Source organism: Marmota monax, unplaced genomic scaffold, assembly GCF_021218885.2.
Source record: "Marmota monax isolate L192 unplaced genomic scaffold, Marmota_monax_Labrador192_F-V1.1 WCK01_AAM20220418_F8-fsc00027, whole genome shotgun sequence".
Taxonomy (NCBI): Eukaryota; Metazoa; Chordata; class Mammalia; order Rodentia; family Sciuridae; genus Marmota; species Marmota monax.
The window spans coordinates 9,907,548-9,923,627 of NW_026694617.1; the positions used below are offsets into that span (position 1 = coordinate 9,907,548).

The 16,080-nt window shown below is 38.4% G+C and overlaps 1 protein-coding gene across 1 annotated transcript in view; it reads left to right on the forward strand.

Moving 5' to 3' along the window:
• Positions 1-16,080, forward strand: part of Cped1 (cadherin like and PC-esterase domain containing 1) — a 263,515-nt gene that overhangs the window by 9,430 nt on the left and 238,005 nt on the right. The window lies entirely within an intron of this gene.

Here is a 16,080-nt window from a genome sequence, read left to right on the forward strand (position 1 = left end):
CTAACATTTGGCCTTAACAAAGTAGGCGAGCACTTAAGTAGTTGCTATAAAGAACAGAAGTTGTGGTGTACGCCGTGGAGTGACTGAGATGAGAGCCTCATGGGGTTCTTCTGTCTATCCTGCAGGCTTTCTACCACTGTGGTTTCACAGTACAATGACCTTTTAGAATCAAGACAAACTTAGGAAGGCTGATGTGTCACTCAAAGTTAGTCCTGCTTATATGAAGGCAAAGTCCTAAAATTTGCTGGATTAAAAAAAAAAGCAAGATGCTAAAATTAACAGCATGTTATAGTTGAGGATGGGGAGAGGTGAGGTAGGCTGGGGAGCAGAGGAAAGAGGTTAAGATTTTGGATCCTGAAAAAAATATTTGTTTGACTTTTTTAATTATCTCTCTATATGGAATATTTATTTAATTTGTTTACTGCTATGTCTCCAGTGCTAAAACAGAATCTGAAACACAGTGAGCACTGCATAAATTTCTAGCCAATGAATGAACTAATGAACAACTGATGAATTTAAGGGTCAGAGAAGGCCAGCTCTGACCTCTCTGATCAGGGGACAAGAAATGAGAAGAACTCCTTCTCTCTCTTCTAATCTCTTTGCTGAACTCTGAGGCTCTTCTTCCTGCACCAGGATCCCTTGAACTTCACCAAGGTCCCTGGTACATTTCTTGGGCCTCTGGCTAATAGAAATCATCATACCATTTTGCTACATTGAATTTTCTTCATTAGTTGTCACCAAGCTCTCCTGTTGCCTTCAGTTCCTTTGTTTCATTGGGACCCTTACTCAATATACGTTCTCAAGTATCTACCATCTTTTTTCAAAAGAACATCCTTTCTCAACTGGTGTGCCTTTCCAGTTATTTCCCATGTTACATCCTCTAACCTCTCTATCAAAAAATTTCCATATTTTAACAGGCTGATTCTACTGAAAAATGCATTTTTTTTTCTTACATAGTTTTATATTTTAACTGATTCAAAGGTGTTGATTTTAAACGGTGATCATGGGCTTTAAATACAGGCATCTACCGGTAGGAGGCTGTGGGGAGAAGCTGTCAGCATGCTAAGAGGTGAGCGGCTTTCATGGAATTAGCTGGGTTGCTTGATGAGCATTTAATGCCTGTGGATTTCTCTGAGATACTTGATTAGATCTATGTTAAATTTTTATAATGAAATATGCATACGATGAAGAACTGCTTATTCGGAGGGAATTTTAAACAAATTCAAACAGCTTACTTTAGACACATTTTAATGAAGTCTTGATGAAGTTCATATTTAAACAAGTTATGTTAAATTTCTTATGTATCAAGGAATTAATCATTTTATAAGTGCCATTCCCTCTTGTTCCTTCAAGATAGTGGCAATAACTTCTGCCTCTTTGTCCCCCTGAGCAATTCTGTTTCTTGTACTAACGGAATTGGAAACTCATATGAGATAAACCTGTTGAAATGGAAACCACTAGATACACTAACATTATAAAAAGTGCTTGCTGTTATCAACTTTGAGTCTGTGGCCTTTGGGGGTGAAAAGAATGTTTTGGTTTCACTTTTCCCTTTAGCTTCCTTTGGATTTTTTTTTCCCCTCGGGCCAATCCTACTCCAAGGATGAGCTCATATTCTAAAATAGCCTTTATATTCTCTGACGAAACACTATTCCAAAGTTGGAAGTTGGCAAGGTAAACAGTACTTTGTCAAATTTCATACTTTTTGGATGTTTGTTGAAAATGTAAAATAGCATTTTTGGCTTATCATGTATGGGGTTTCAAAAAAGAGAATATGATGACAAATCTGGGATGTATAAGAATCTTAAAAAATTATTCACATTTTTTCTCTTTCTTTTCTTTTTTTTTTCATCCCTCCATTTTTATTTTTTATTTTGAGACAGGGTCTCTCTAAATTGCTTAGGCTGGCCTGAAACTTGCCATCCTCCTGCCTCAGCCTTAGACATGCTCAATTTTCAATTAAATTCACTAACACAGGCCTGAGGTGTTTGTAATAAAAAATAACAGATGCACCAAGTAATTATTAAGAAGAGCCCATGAATTTGGAAGCATAGAATGGGCTTGATCATGTGCCCTGAAATATAAGTACTTTTGGTATTTCTAAGCCTCAGCTGGTATTCCCAGTAGAAATCCCCACCAGTCTGCTTACAGTTCATTCCAAACAGAACCCCTTGATAAAGGCTAAGTGCTGCAACTCTACATATTATTGATGAAAATGGACCCAACTCTTTCTATCAAAGTTTTTAATGTCAAACTTGTTACAGGAGTATATTGTACAATGGGTTCGCTTAAATTCCATCCGTTTCATTGGCTAGCTATTGGATCATGGGCAAACTTTACCAAACTTTACCAAACTTTGTGAACCTTTAGTCTTCTCATCAAGAAAATGAAACTATCTAAATTCGTGTATGTGACAACATCCAGCATAATGGCAGGGCAGAATTGGCATTCAGTAATTGCTTGTTTTCTTTCTGTCCTTAAAAAGCTAAATTTGAGCATTGACCTCACACACAAGCACTTTATATGGGCTATATTATACTTGTTTTATGAATCATGCATAGTCCATATTTCTATTCTTGGCCCACATCCTTTTTTTCGTAGATTTTGCGCAGGCAGATATTTAAAGCTACTTATCCTATGGTGGCTGGCCTCTGTCATTTTCCCCCTCTGACATCTATAAATACAGTTAAATTTAAGAACATTGCACTGGCTTTCCAGGTGTGCACATACTTTCTGTCCTCCACCACAAAGCGTGTTTGACTGCAAATAGGGAGAATGTAGCACATGTTTCCTGATTTATCATACCATGGTATTTGGTGTGCATGTAAATTATTCATAAATTTTGATATTTTAATCCTTTTCTTTGCCTATGCCTTTTAACCCACCTCATAACTGATCTTGATAAATTACCACTAGCCCTGAGCATATTCTGGGTATGTCTGAGAGAGGAAACTGAGATAAAATGATGATAGTGAATAATCTATAAGAAGAAAACAGGATTTACTTAAACAATAATATTGCTTCAGGATCCTGGTGCTTCTTACTTGTTTTGATATAGGAAAAGGCGTGTGGTTTAAGTGTGGTGGTATAGACTTCTGGAACCACCAGAAGGAACTGCTAAAGCTTCATGCATCAGAAATAGATCCTGCTTTGACCCTTTTGTCCTTTCTAAGCAAAAGGGACATTGCCTGAGATTGAAATAGGGAGTCCCAGTTTCAGTGCTCAGGTTGAGTCATCACAGAAAAGCGATTTTTTAAAATTTGAATTTCCTAGTCTGTGGCTGAGGCATGGAAATGGCCTGCTACAGAGTTGCTATGAGATCAAACTAGACACTGTTGCTGAGAATGCTTTGAAAAGCCTTGAGATTATAAAAGGCTGGAGAGTAGCATTATCATATCCCAAAGGACAATATCATGAAAATATTCTCACTGCATTTGGCCCTGCTTGGGGTAAGAACGCATATATGCAACATGAATGTGATTATTGGAAACGCTCCTTTTTTCATTAAAAAGTTATAGTATAGCATGTTATACAGGTGTCAAGTTATAAAGTTATGTTTCAAAATGCCACTAGAAGTCCAGCACCGTTCTGTCACATTGAGTGTCCTCTTGATGTTTCACTGTTTCTTTAACAAGCAATAGGAAGAATAATAGCATTCCAATAGCTTCAGCCCTAAGCCTACCACTTCCCTGGTGGAAAATCTAGCATTAATTTAACCAACGTGCACAAATGCTCCAGGAAAAAATGGAACAGGAAATTAAACTTTTCTGTGGCAGTTTAGTAACTCCCTGACCTTAGCAAAGCATCAATGAGAAAGTTGATTTTCATATTGAGCAGTGAAACTTCCCTCTTGGACAAACCCAAAGGGCAGATGTGATTTCAAATGAGTTTCTCCTCATTCTCCCTTTTATTAGTATCTTGAGAACTATCTTTTTGACTTTCAATCTGAATAAACAGTGCAAACCTGAACAACAGATCTGGAACTTCCCACAGCACAAACTTAACTATCCAAATATGTTAAAGTGACATAAACAATTTTAAAATCAGAGAGATTTGGGACAGTTAGTTTTGTTTGTGGGATAGTAGGTGAGCACAGAGGAAAAGGAAGCAAGCTTACTATGTTTCTTTCAAAAAATACGGTTAAACTAATACCACATTTGCTTTAAACAAACTTGATTTTCTGGATACAGATAATTTGTATTAGTGGAAAAATATGCTTTCAGATACATAAAACTTAAGAGGCTAGAATTCTTTCCTGTGTTTAATATAAAATAATGACTTCTTAAAAGAAGCTCCTTTTCTGTGATAAAAATGGTAGTGTGCCTCATCATCCAATAATGTGCACATGATTCTAAGCACAATTTTTAGCAAAACCCTAACCAAAGTAACCAAGCACTCATAATAATGTAACTAGACTCTGTGAAGCCTTGCATTACAACAAAACCTTCAAATAAATTACAGACATGTGGGTCAGGGCAGAGATCAAGTTTACACAATTCCTGGCACATAACTTGCTGAATGAATGCATTTAGTATAAATTTATGCTGTGTAGTCAATTTAGAATTCCCTATGACAGTCAGCAATGCTTCAATTCTTTTGTACTTGTAATTGGATTCTTTAATTCTGATGTCCTCACCCAGGTCTTCCTCTATTTAAAAGATACTCTCACATAATTTCTTGACAAGATTAAAGCAATCTGTCATGTTAAAAGAGGTGGTTTCTGCTGGACCCTTTAAGAACAAACTGGACCTCTAGGAAGGGAATTTAACTTTTTTGGGCAGCCATGGTAGAAAATCAAAAGCTGTGGTGGAGCATAATCTTTCCGGTAAAGGAAGGATTAGAGAGTTAAGGAACTTGAATATTTGATATCAGTATTAGATGATTAGTTCTTATGTTCTGGTATTATTAGATATTGTCATTTCCTGCCAGTTTTTTTTTTAAGGAAGAAGTTGGGCATATAATACTTAAACATTCTATAATAATATGTAATTTGAGGAGCTCTAGGACTAATCTTGACATGTGGGTCAGGGCACATGTGATGGGGCAGCATCTAGAAACATGAGCAGGAATAGGCTGGGCTGGATGGGCTTCCAAGAGGGCTGCAGAAGAAAGAGGGTTCTTAGGTATTAGTCAGGCTGGGAAAAGAGTTCCATAGGATCATCTCCAAAGAAAGCCAAAACTGTGTATTAGTACTGGACAAGACGGAAGGACAAGGTGAGGAGACAATAGAGATTGAACAGCTATGTGTGTGCCCAGAATAATCAAGGAAACAGAATGAGTGGCAAGACACACATTTGTGCTTAAGGAAACACAAGTCTGGTGCCTGAATAGCACACATTTTTTCTTAACACTTTGGTCTCCATGTGTGTAACATAAGGCAGTTTCTCTGGGTTTACCAGGTGTGTCCTTCCATCCTATAGCTGGACACTCAACAAGAACAGGAACTGATCTTGGCTACCCTGGAGATGCAGGGCCACCTGCATTGAATATATTGGCTACTGTGGTTAACTATCTGCACAGTTCATGGGGGCCCTGGACTTCCTGATGAATTGGTTGTATATGGATGTGAATGCCAAGAGGGGGAAGTCAGGAGCCAGAAATGCAACCTGCCTGGGATTGGTGAAAGTAAGCACATGAAGTGAGGTTAGGAATCTGTCCTCTTCTCCCAGGGGGTATAAATGTGGTCACTAGATCGTGGATAAAGAATCTCCCTAATTCCCAGCTCGGGCCTCAAGGTTACCCTTACATCCAGCAGGTGTTTCACTAGGCTGGACTGTGCCCATAGAGAACTTGTGTGCTCTGGTGCCAGAAGAGATTCTAGCCTGGCTGCCACACATACTCTCATGATGACCCAGAGCAGAAGTCACTACAGAGGTGACATGCAGAGAGGACATCAGGCTAGGAAAACACTTGGGGTCATTAACTGGACAGGATGGGGGGGGTGGGAGGATGGGCTGCCAACCTTGTAGTTGGGAATGTGGAGAAAGATAAAGAGGATGAAATGTAGAATGGAAGTAGGAAATTCAGAAATTGATCAAACACTGGGGGAAGGTCGTAAGACTGGACAATGGTGACCATATTTTCAAAGCCTTAAAAAGGGAATGTAATGTTGCTAAATAAATTTTTATATAGAACATTATAACAAAGTCTAAAATTAAATCATATTTAGTTGTGCAATTAAGAAATTGCCAGGATGGGGAATGGGGATATAGCTCAGTTGGTAGAGTGCTTGTCTTGCATGCCTAAGGCCCTGGGTTCAATCCCCAGCACCACAAAAAAAAAAAAAAAAAGAAAAAAAGAAAAAAAAAAAGAAAGAAAGAAAAGAAATTGCCTATTTTTGTCTAGTCTCCTGTTTTGATCAGTTTTTTTGATTGTTCATTTTGTTTTTGGTCACTGTGACCAAATGAACCAAGAAGAACAATTAGTGGAGGAAAAGTTTATTTGGCTCATGGTTTCAGAGGTCTCAGTCCATAGGTGGTCCACTCCAGAGCTCTGAGCCTGAGGTGGGGCAGAATCTCATGGCTGAAGGATATAGCAGAAGAAAGCAGCTTGGGACATGGCAATAAGGAAGCAAAGGGAGAGTCCACTAATCAGACAAAAGCACATCCCCAGTGACCCACCTTCTCCAGCCACACCCCAGGTGCCTAACAGTGATCAATGCACTGACTAGCTTAGTCTCTCATAACCCAATCATTTCACCTCTAAACTTTCTTGTATTGTTTTACACGTGAGGTTTTGGGGGACACCTCATATCTGAGCCAGAAAGCTCCCAAATCTAAGAACTATGTTCATGATATCTATGAAATCATTTTTTCCCCTAATGGTATGATTCTTCTAACAGGGTCTTAAAGAAATTAAAAAAAAAGAAGAGTAGAGATGGTGATTCAGTGATTATTTTTCAATACTTTAATGTCCCTAATATATAAACACCACCTTTCCATACTCTGCTTGTAATTTGACAGAACCCATAGGAAATCAAATGATTAGACATATTTTATTAAAAATATTTTACCTTTTCTAGAGGCTCTTGTATTCGACAACTTATTTAGGGAATAGTTAATAAAGTGTTACATATGTAAGGAACTATAGAGTTTTGAAGCCTTTCATATCAATTGCTTTCTTTTTTTGGTTCTTCAAGTAGCACAAGTAGTAAGAGGGAAGGTGTCTATGCTCATTTGCAGATGAGGCAAGTAAAGTATATCACATGGAACTGACAGGGTCTCCACAGGTAAGGATGGGGGACCAGAAAGGAGATGGAGACCAGGGACATAGAGAGCTTTGGGTGTTGCTGCAAAAGGCTTGAACCCAGATTCAGCGTGTCTGGCATCTATGAAAATGTTTGGCCAATTTTATGCTGCTTAGGTACTGGCATTGTTGCTATCAGGGCCCCAGAGCTCCTTCCTTTCTGCTATATTCCCTTTGTATAGACTTACTATTTTAAGACTGATTTGGTGAATTAACTCATTGTTTAGGATGCAGGGGACAGAGACTTGCTATTATTTTAACATGTTTCAAAAGAACAAGGTCTTTCCTTGTCCTCTGCTTGTTATTTCATAAGGGTGGATTGTCAGTTTTATGTTTCCTTCATTAGAGAGAATGTCCTGTAAAGACTGCTGACAGTGAGGACACTTGGTGAGTAATAAAGAACCTGGAGAATCAGCTGGACAGCGGTTTACTCTAAGATCAGCAAGCCTAAGCAGGGCTTGGGGCTGCAGAGAGAATAACTTCTTCCCCTTTTAAGCTCTCTGTGAGTGTCTGAGGACAGGGAAGGGTGTGGAGAAAGAGGAAGGCAGAGGGAAGGAAAAGAAATTAAAGAGGGACACTTAGGAATGGTTTTCATTTGCCCTAGAATGGGGAGTAACTTCAAATGTGCCAAAAAAAAAAAAAAAAAAAAAGCAAAGGACATTCTTTCCAGAACTCCTCATATTTTATCTTAAAAGATCTCTTCAAGCAAGCTATCCTGACTGCCATCTCCCAGATATTCCTATATCTTTATCATCTCAGCTGAGTTTTTGTTATGTCTGCAAAGTTACAGTAAATAGTAAACTGATGGCCCACAGCTGTGCATCGTGGGTGGCATCTCAAAGCGAGAAGTCTTGAATTAGTTGGAGGAAAAGCCTCAAGAGAGGCTGAAAGGAATGCTTTATATGACTTTAAAAACAGGGAGAAAAGAAAAAGGTGAAATTTTGGAGGAGCAGAAAAGGGAGATGTGGTTTATTGAAATGGGATGGAGACGGGGAGCTGACAGCTACTGCGGGAGCCTGGAGAGGTCAGAGGAGGCACTCCAGATGTGGGCGCCAGGGTATTGTTGTGCTCTTGGTTCTGTTTTAATTTTTGCTCCACTCCAAGATTCATGCTGTGAGTAAGGGTTAGTCCTAGGGAGAAATGAGCTGCACATAGATGTGAAGCTACACCCAACATGACTGCATTCTCTGGGGTTTACAGAGCTGGGAAGCTGTTCAGTCTGCTTTTGTTCCTTTCTGTCTTTCAACCTGCTCTTCCCATTCTCTCCTCCTCTTATTTTTTTTTTTTATTTATACCAGCTCTATGTTGTGCACCCCTTTCGCAAACACATTGTGACAAGGTGTGGTTACAAAACTTTCAATGAGGAGAATGGGCAATAATTGTAGAGGTGACCAAGGAATCTTCAGTTTGTGCATATGCTGTGCTTAATGGGAAGTCTTCCTGGATAAGCTAAAATTATGCTATATCCTTGAGAGATCAATGTTTCGGATATCCCTGTGGATAAAGGCAACTTGATGTCATTTATCATTAAATATTTTCTAGCATGCACGGCCAGGTCACATCTGCTGTTCTGTACCCTTAGGTTCACACCCTTTCTGTTTACTTAATATCTTCACAGCAAATTCTTTCTCTTGAATTTTTCTCATTTAGATCATTCTCTTCCCAAGTCCCCACCCTCCTGCTTGTGACTTGGCTGAGTTGTCTCTGCCTCTCCTGGACTCTTCTACACCCAGCCAGGCTTGACAGTACAGAGCTTGCTGCTCAGACCCTTATGGCTCTCCCTCTTCCCAGGCTTTCCCTCTGTGGTGACAGTGGGACAGATCTCAGGCTTAGTCACTCAGGTTACTGTTACTACTTCTACTATTTTTTTTTTTTTAACCAGGGATTAAACTCAGGGGCACTCAGCCACTGAGCCACATCCCAGCCCTATTCTGTATCTTATTTAGACACAAGGTCTCACTGAATTGCTTAGCGTTTTGCCTTTGCTAAGGCTGGCTTTGAACTCATGGTCCTCCTGCCTCATCCTCTCAAGGCGCTGGGAATATAGGCGTGCACCACTGTGCCTGGCCCACATTTTTAAAAAACTCCTCCTCCTCCTCCTCCTCCTCCTCCTCCTCCTCCTCCTCCTCCTCCTCCTCCCCCTCCTCCTCCTCCTCCCCCCCTCCTCCTCCTTTTCTCCTCCTCCTCCTCCTTCTTCTTTGTCTTCTCCTCCCCTCCTCCTCTTCCCTCCTCCTCTTCCTCCTCCTCTACTCCTCCTCTTCCTCCCCTCCTCCTCCTCCTTCTCTCCTCTTCCTCTCCTTCTTCTTCTCCTCCTCCTCCTCCTCCTCTTCCCCTCCTTCTCCTCCTCCTCCTCTCCTCCTCCCCTTCTCCTCCTCCCCTTCTCCTCCTCCTCTCCTCCTCTTCCCCTCCTTCTCCTCCTCCCCTTCTCCTCCTCCCCTTCTTCTCCTCCCCTTCTTCTCCTCCTCCCCTCCCTCTCCTCCTCTCCTCCTCCTCCTCCTCCTCCTCCTCCTCCTCCGCCTCCTCCTCCTCCTTTTTGCATTTTAGCTGGGTGGCTTACAGTTCTTAGGAAATTTTGTGATTTTTGTAGTAAAAAGTCTGACCCTCTAGAATCCTATCAGAATACCCATTCTTCCAGAAAACAAAACTAAATTAAAAAAAAAAAAAACAGAGTCCAGTTTTCCTTACTTGCTTCTTCCCTGCTGTGGCTTTAGTTAAAAGAATCAAAGTTGGACCTATCTGTGAGGACCAGCGTACTTATCAACTTTTATATTCTCAATTACTCAATAGGGTTAGGTTTTCTCCTAGCTCTGTAACAGGATAAGAAGTAATGCATTGCTGTTTTTGAAAATCATCGTTGCTAGTTATTTCTTGTTTGCTTCCTGACTATATTTGTCACTCACAAGATAACATGCCCATTGTGCTGACCATCAAATACCTCCTAATTTAAGTCCTCTTTCCATCTTTTCTGCACTTTGAAGAATTGTCTTTCTTTCCTCGTTTTTTTTTTTCCATATAGGACATTCACAATACAGATAAGCAGCAGTATCATGCCACCTTCCATGAAAGAGGTCCTAAGTCATTCTTTTCAGAGCTCTTATCTCCAAGGTAGTTGCATCCCATGATTTCATTATTTGTTATTGATCCTCTTGCTGAACTGCAAGTTCAGTAGGGGCTAGAACTAGGCTTAGGGTCCTTCACTGTTGTATTCCCTAGAGCTTAGGATCATGCCTGTCACATAGAAAGTTCTGAAAATATAAAAAGAGGCCAATGAATGCATGACCAAATGAACAAATGGGTGATGACAAAAAGTCAGGAAATGGCAGAGAGACACATACAGAAAGAAACATGAAGGTTCCAGGAGAAGGAGCTAAAAGATAGATCAAAGTTCTCAGGAATCGGGGGATAGAAACATAAATGGGAAGGAGAGGATACTAGTTTACCAGGAAGGAGGGAGAGTGCAGAACCTAGAGAAGAATCTATAATTAGCTATATGTAAGAGGAAGACAGGTTCCTTCCATGGAAATAAGACAAAATGTTAGTTGTGATGGCAGATAGGCCCCAGATTATCCAAAAGAGACTGTGTAAATCAGTGTGTTACCTTCTAATATGATAATTTCTTTTGTGACTGGGAGGCAGAATTATCTGCAAATTATGGAGGTAGCTGGAGAGTGGAAGCATGAGAGATAATTGACCTGGGAAGCATATTCCAGGATAGTCTGGGGAATCTGATGCTATCTATATGAGTTGGATTCTGAATGCAGCTCTCCACAACCCAGCCCAGGTGGAGGACAGGCAGGCTGCCAGGGGCTTTCTATGGTCTTCCAACTCAAGTGTTTCCACAGCATCCCTCATCTACCAATTTCTGCAGCTTATACTGTGTTATAACTTGTTGTTTGTATCTGCTTCTTTTGATGAGTTCTTCATCTGTGAAGGCAGAGGCCAGTTTTTCTTGCATCTTTTGGATGTGATGTCATTGCATGTTTGATGTTATGGCATGTGGAAGTCCAGTGGAGCAAGGGGTTTAATAAATTTGAAGAGAGTGATTGGAGTGTTGGTCCATTGAATCTGAGCTGCTGACAAAGAAGATGAGGAAAAGGGAGGCTGGCAACAAGTGAGGATTAGGGGAATGACTAGTTGTTGAAGAACTAATACGTTGAGTAAATGAGAAGAACTGGAAATTTATGGGTGTGATCACAGAATGGAATATTTTACTTCATAATTTCAGAAGAGAATCTGTTTTGGGGATCACAAAGTCCAAAATATGGTCACTGGGGTGGGTGGAAGAAATGAAGTGGAGATAAGAGTCATTGGGGATGAAGAGGTCATGGATATTTTATGACCTGAGATGAGGATACTGAAGACTCCATTGAGATTTTTCTAGTGGACTCTTTTTCACCTGAGAGTGAGTAAATTAAAATTAGAGAGCATGAATATATTTACAAGCAATGAATTCAAACTTTGCATTCATGCATTTGTTCATTTGCTCCTTCACCCATCCATGGTCTTTAATTCAGCGTTAGTTGCATATACAACAATGGCTAAAGCAGACAAGTGCAGTCTCTTATAGAATGCAGTAGTAGAAAATATGAACTTTAAACAAAAAACATATAATTATACAATGTGAAATGTGCTAATGGAAAAAATATGTTGCGAGATGAGTGATGATGAATGTTAGCAATACCTCTTTCGCTTTTTCACCAAAGCTCTATTGGGCATTTATTTTTTGTATTGAAACCCATTGCTTTTGTTTCTCTGCTGTTTGTTCAGAACCTACATAGTGTCACTGATGAGCAAACTTACTTAACATGGGATGTTAAGGGTTGGGATAGCCTAAGGTACAGTTTGTGGGTACAGTTAGAAGATGCTCAGTGGCATGATGAAGTAGTTCCAAGAACCATGTGCCCATTCAATGGTGAACTTGAGATTCAATTAAATCTGCTACAAGATACAGACAGCAGTTCACCAATACTTCATTTAGGTAGGAGAATATATGTATATATTTTCCCAGGATTGAACAGAGGCCCTTGCTCATGTTAGGCCAGCAATCTATACCACTGAGCTGTACCCCCAATCCTTAGGGAGGGAAATTCTTACAAGGCTGTTTTGCATATTCAGAAACCTATGGGTCCTAAATTGTCATGCAGTTATAACATAATTTTTAAATAAAATTTTGTATGATATGCATCCTGAAAAATCGCTTCCATTTTATTTGTTACATTCTCAAAAATAGGTATACATTTTGCTAGTGAGGAAAGAATCTGTATTTTACTTTTACAGTGGAAAAATTAAAACATAATTCACTGTGGTAGACTCTGTAATAGTTTTTAAATGCCAAAATCTGGACCAGGAAGGCAATTTAACTTTTAGTCATAAATGACACACATTCAAAGTCCACTATATGATTTGTATATGGGCATGAAAAGATATCATAAATACCTGGAAACTTCAATAAATCCAGAAAAAATTTTCTGTTGTGTGGAAAAGGGCAAGTTTTATTTTTCATTCATGCAATATTTTTAAAATCTGTATTTCTTGTTTTATTGGTAAATCTGGAGAAGCCTTTTTTAGGTAACTGAGAAAGTCAGCACTTTATAATGTTTTGTATTCAGTTTTTTTTTCTCACTATAAGTTTAGTATTTTGTTCAAATTTTTAAATATTTTTGCCATTCTTGCTATTATTCATAATTCAATTGAAATGAATTTAATACAGGTTTTAAAAATTTTCTATTGTTAATGTTTTTTCTTAGTATTTACAACAAAAATTCTTACATATTGAAGGAAAAGATGTTTGTATTCATTTATCCAAAAAAATTTATCATGTGTTTCTTTTATGCCAATTACTATACTGCTGGAAAAACAAAGTGAACACAACAGAGAAAAATATGTTTTAATTTAGGTAATTAAATTTATATTCTAGTGTGGGGAGACAGATACTTCATAAAATAAGTAAATTATATTTGTACATTAAAAGATGATAACCCTTATAGAGGAACAAAGAAAAAATATATAGTTCATTGCAAAATGCTTTTTATGACTTACTGAACCAAAAGCTTTTCAAAAGTTGAAAACCATACAGGATTCCCAAGATAAAAGGAGTACATTATAATATTAATATTCACATTTGTATACATTTAGCATCATTTATTTTTGTGACACTATATTAGACATTCTCATATCAAAAATTCATTTAATTTCCAATATAACCTCTTGGCGTAGGATTTGTTCCTTCTCCTGTACCTATGAGAAAATCCTACTGTGGAGAGATTAAAGAACTTGGCCTAGTGGATGAAACCAGCAAGTGGTAGAGCCAGAATTGAAATCCAGAGTTTTAATTCCCACTCCTTCTCATATTACACTGTATAGGGCTTCATCCAACACTCACAGTAGTGGATTATAACACTCCACTCTTTGCTTCTAAGGTGATGTAAAGATTTAGATTTTGAAGTCCTTCCAATAAGAATAACATGTTTGGTTGCAAAACAACTTTCTTGTCATCTACCGTAGTGATTTCTGGGGAAATATTGTAAAATCTCTATAAAGAAGAAGAGAGAAGCAAGTGACTCAGAAGTTCATAGTATACACATTCAGGAATACACATTCTTTTTAAAATTCTGGTTGTCTCATGTTAAGATGTAGTGGAGGCTAGTGGTTAAATGTATTCTTCCACTAAAGATACATACTTGAAAATGCAGGAGTAATTGGGAGCTTCTGTTTTCCTGAGTGCTGCTATTCACATTTGATAATCCCTCATATGCTGTGTGGTTGACATGATTGTTCACATAGTTTTTATTTCACTTACGCAGTGTGTGCACCTGTCGTTGGACTGGCTAAAACTGTTCTTGCCCTTTGGTATTGGGCCATTCTGCTGATACAGTGTGTTATAAATATTACAAGGGCAGGGGCAGTTTGTATTACAGGATAATACAACATAATTTTACTGACAAGCTCATTTCCTATTTATTCTCTGTAGTCTGAGACATGATTAAAATTTCAGTCCAAATTATAAAGGTTATTACAAAATACAACTGGTGATCATACTTTATTTAGGACAAGCACTATATAAGGTATGCTTGTAAAAGTTAACATTGCTATTGCTTAAATTGATCCTGGTTGGTGGAAAAGAAGTGGTATCTTTCCAAATTAAAATTACAATAACTAAGAGCTTTAAAACATTCTCTGCTCATGTGAAATCCCTGCTACACTTGAGCCAGTAATAGATGGTCATCTTGCGATTATGAAAGAAAATAGTGTGAGAAGGGAATTCTGGATCTTGTGCATTTTGCTTGAGTGACACTGATATATTTGGAGGCATCTGTCTTCCCCTTTCACCTAGACGCCTGTTTGTTTTCTTTGGCTTCCTGAGGGCCACTGGGTTCCCTCTTACCCTCTGTCCAGAGGCTCAACCTGTGTTCAGTTGCAAATACTCCTTGTAAGTTTCTCTGTACAAGGACAGCATTTGCTAGGGAATCATGTCCCAATTTGCAAGTAAATCCTTTAATAACTTCCTCATCAATAAAACATAATACCCTTTAAAAAAGGAAAAGAGCTAATCAAACACGTTTTCTCAAAGTACCAGGCACGGAAGGTATGATTAGCTAGTGTTCTGTTCCTTTCCATTACGTTGGTCCACACATGTATCAAGTACCTTTGTTAGCATGTGCTAGGCAGAGCTCAAACTTAGAAAGTTTTCCTGATTCATTGCTCTTTATGATGTATTATTATTTAAAAAGACCCCCTATAGCATTTTCTATGTGGCAGGTACTAAAACTCTCCAATCTTCTGGGCTCTTTCAGGAAGAGATGTTGATCATGACCACACAGATAGTGCTGGTGAAGACAAGTGATTTTAGTCCAAGCAGTTTGGCTCCAGTTTGTGTCCTCTGGCATCTCACTAGGCTTGGTCTGTTGATTTTTATGGCAATAGGTTGTAGGTGATGCAAAATAAGATATGGTTCCTACCTTAGAAATGTTTATAAAGTTATTTCTTCTTCATTCCATACATATCTTCAAAAAATTTGATATAGCACTACAGTTCATTAATTTACTAAATACTTTCATTTATTAAGAATGTGGCACATGCTATGTTCCGGGATAGATGTTGGAGACACAGCAACAATGCAGGCCTGGCTTTTTAAGAAGCTGAACTGGAGATGCAATATCCTTTCATAAATGTTAGTAGAAATGATGTATTTAAATAAAAACTTTCTAAAAGAGACAGTATTTGAATACCGAGGGATGGTTTGGAGTTTGATTGATAAATGAATAGAAGAGGAAGGAATTGTAAATAGAATGCACAGTTGTATCTAATGGAGCATGATGGAGATCAGGAATGGAAATGATTCAGATATAACAGAGAAGGAAGACAGGGACTAATTTAATGGTCTTGTGTTCTTTGATAAAGAAGTGGAATTGATTCTGTCAATAATGGAAAATAATGAAGAAATTTAACTACTGAAGAAACATGATACATACTGTGTTTTAGGTCCATTAAATGGAGATTGACTGACAGCTGCCATTAGAAGTAATTTGTTTTTTTTTTATCAATTCCACCTCATCTTCCTTTCCTCTTTCCTTTGCCCACTCTTTTTTGGCCTCTCATCTGTTGTCCCTGAACTCCATCCAATCTTATCACTCCCTCTGGTGATAAAAGATATCTTTACTTTATCAATGTTTAATCTTGAATTTTCAGAGAAACACTCAGTATCTATCATTAAGCCTTATAACGAATGTCAATTTCAACCTTCTTTCTATTTGTCAATTCAAAAATTCCCTTTGTTAATGGAATTTCAAGTATATTGTGAGAAAGATGACTATTTATATTGGAGAGCAATAAACT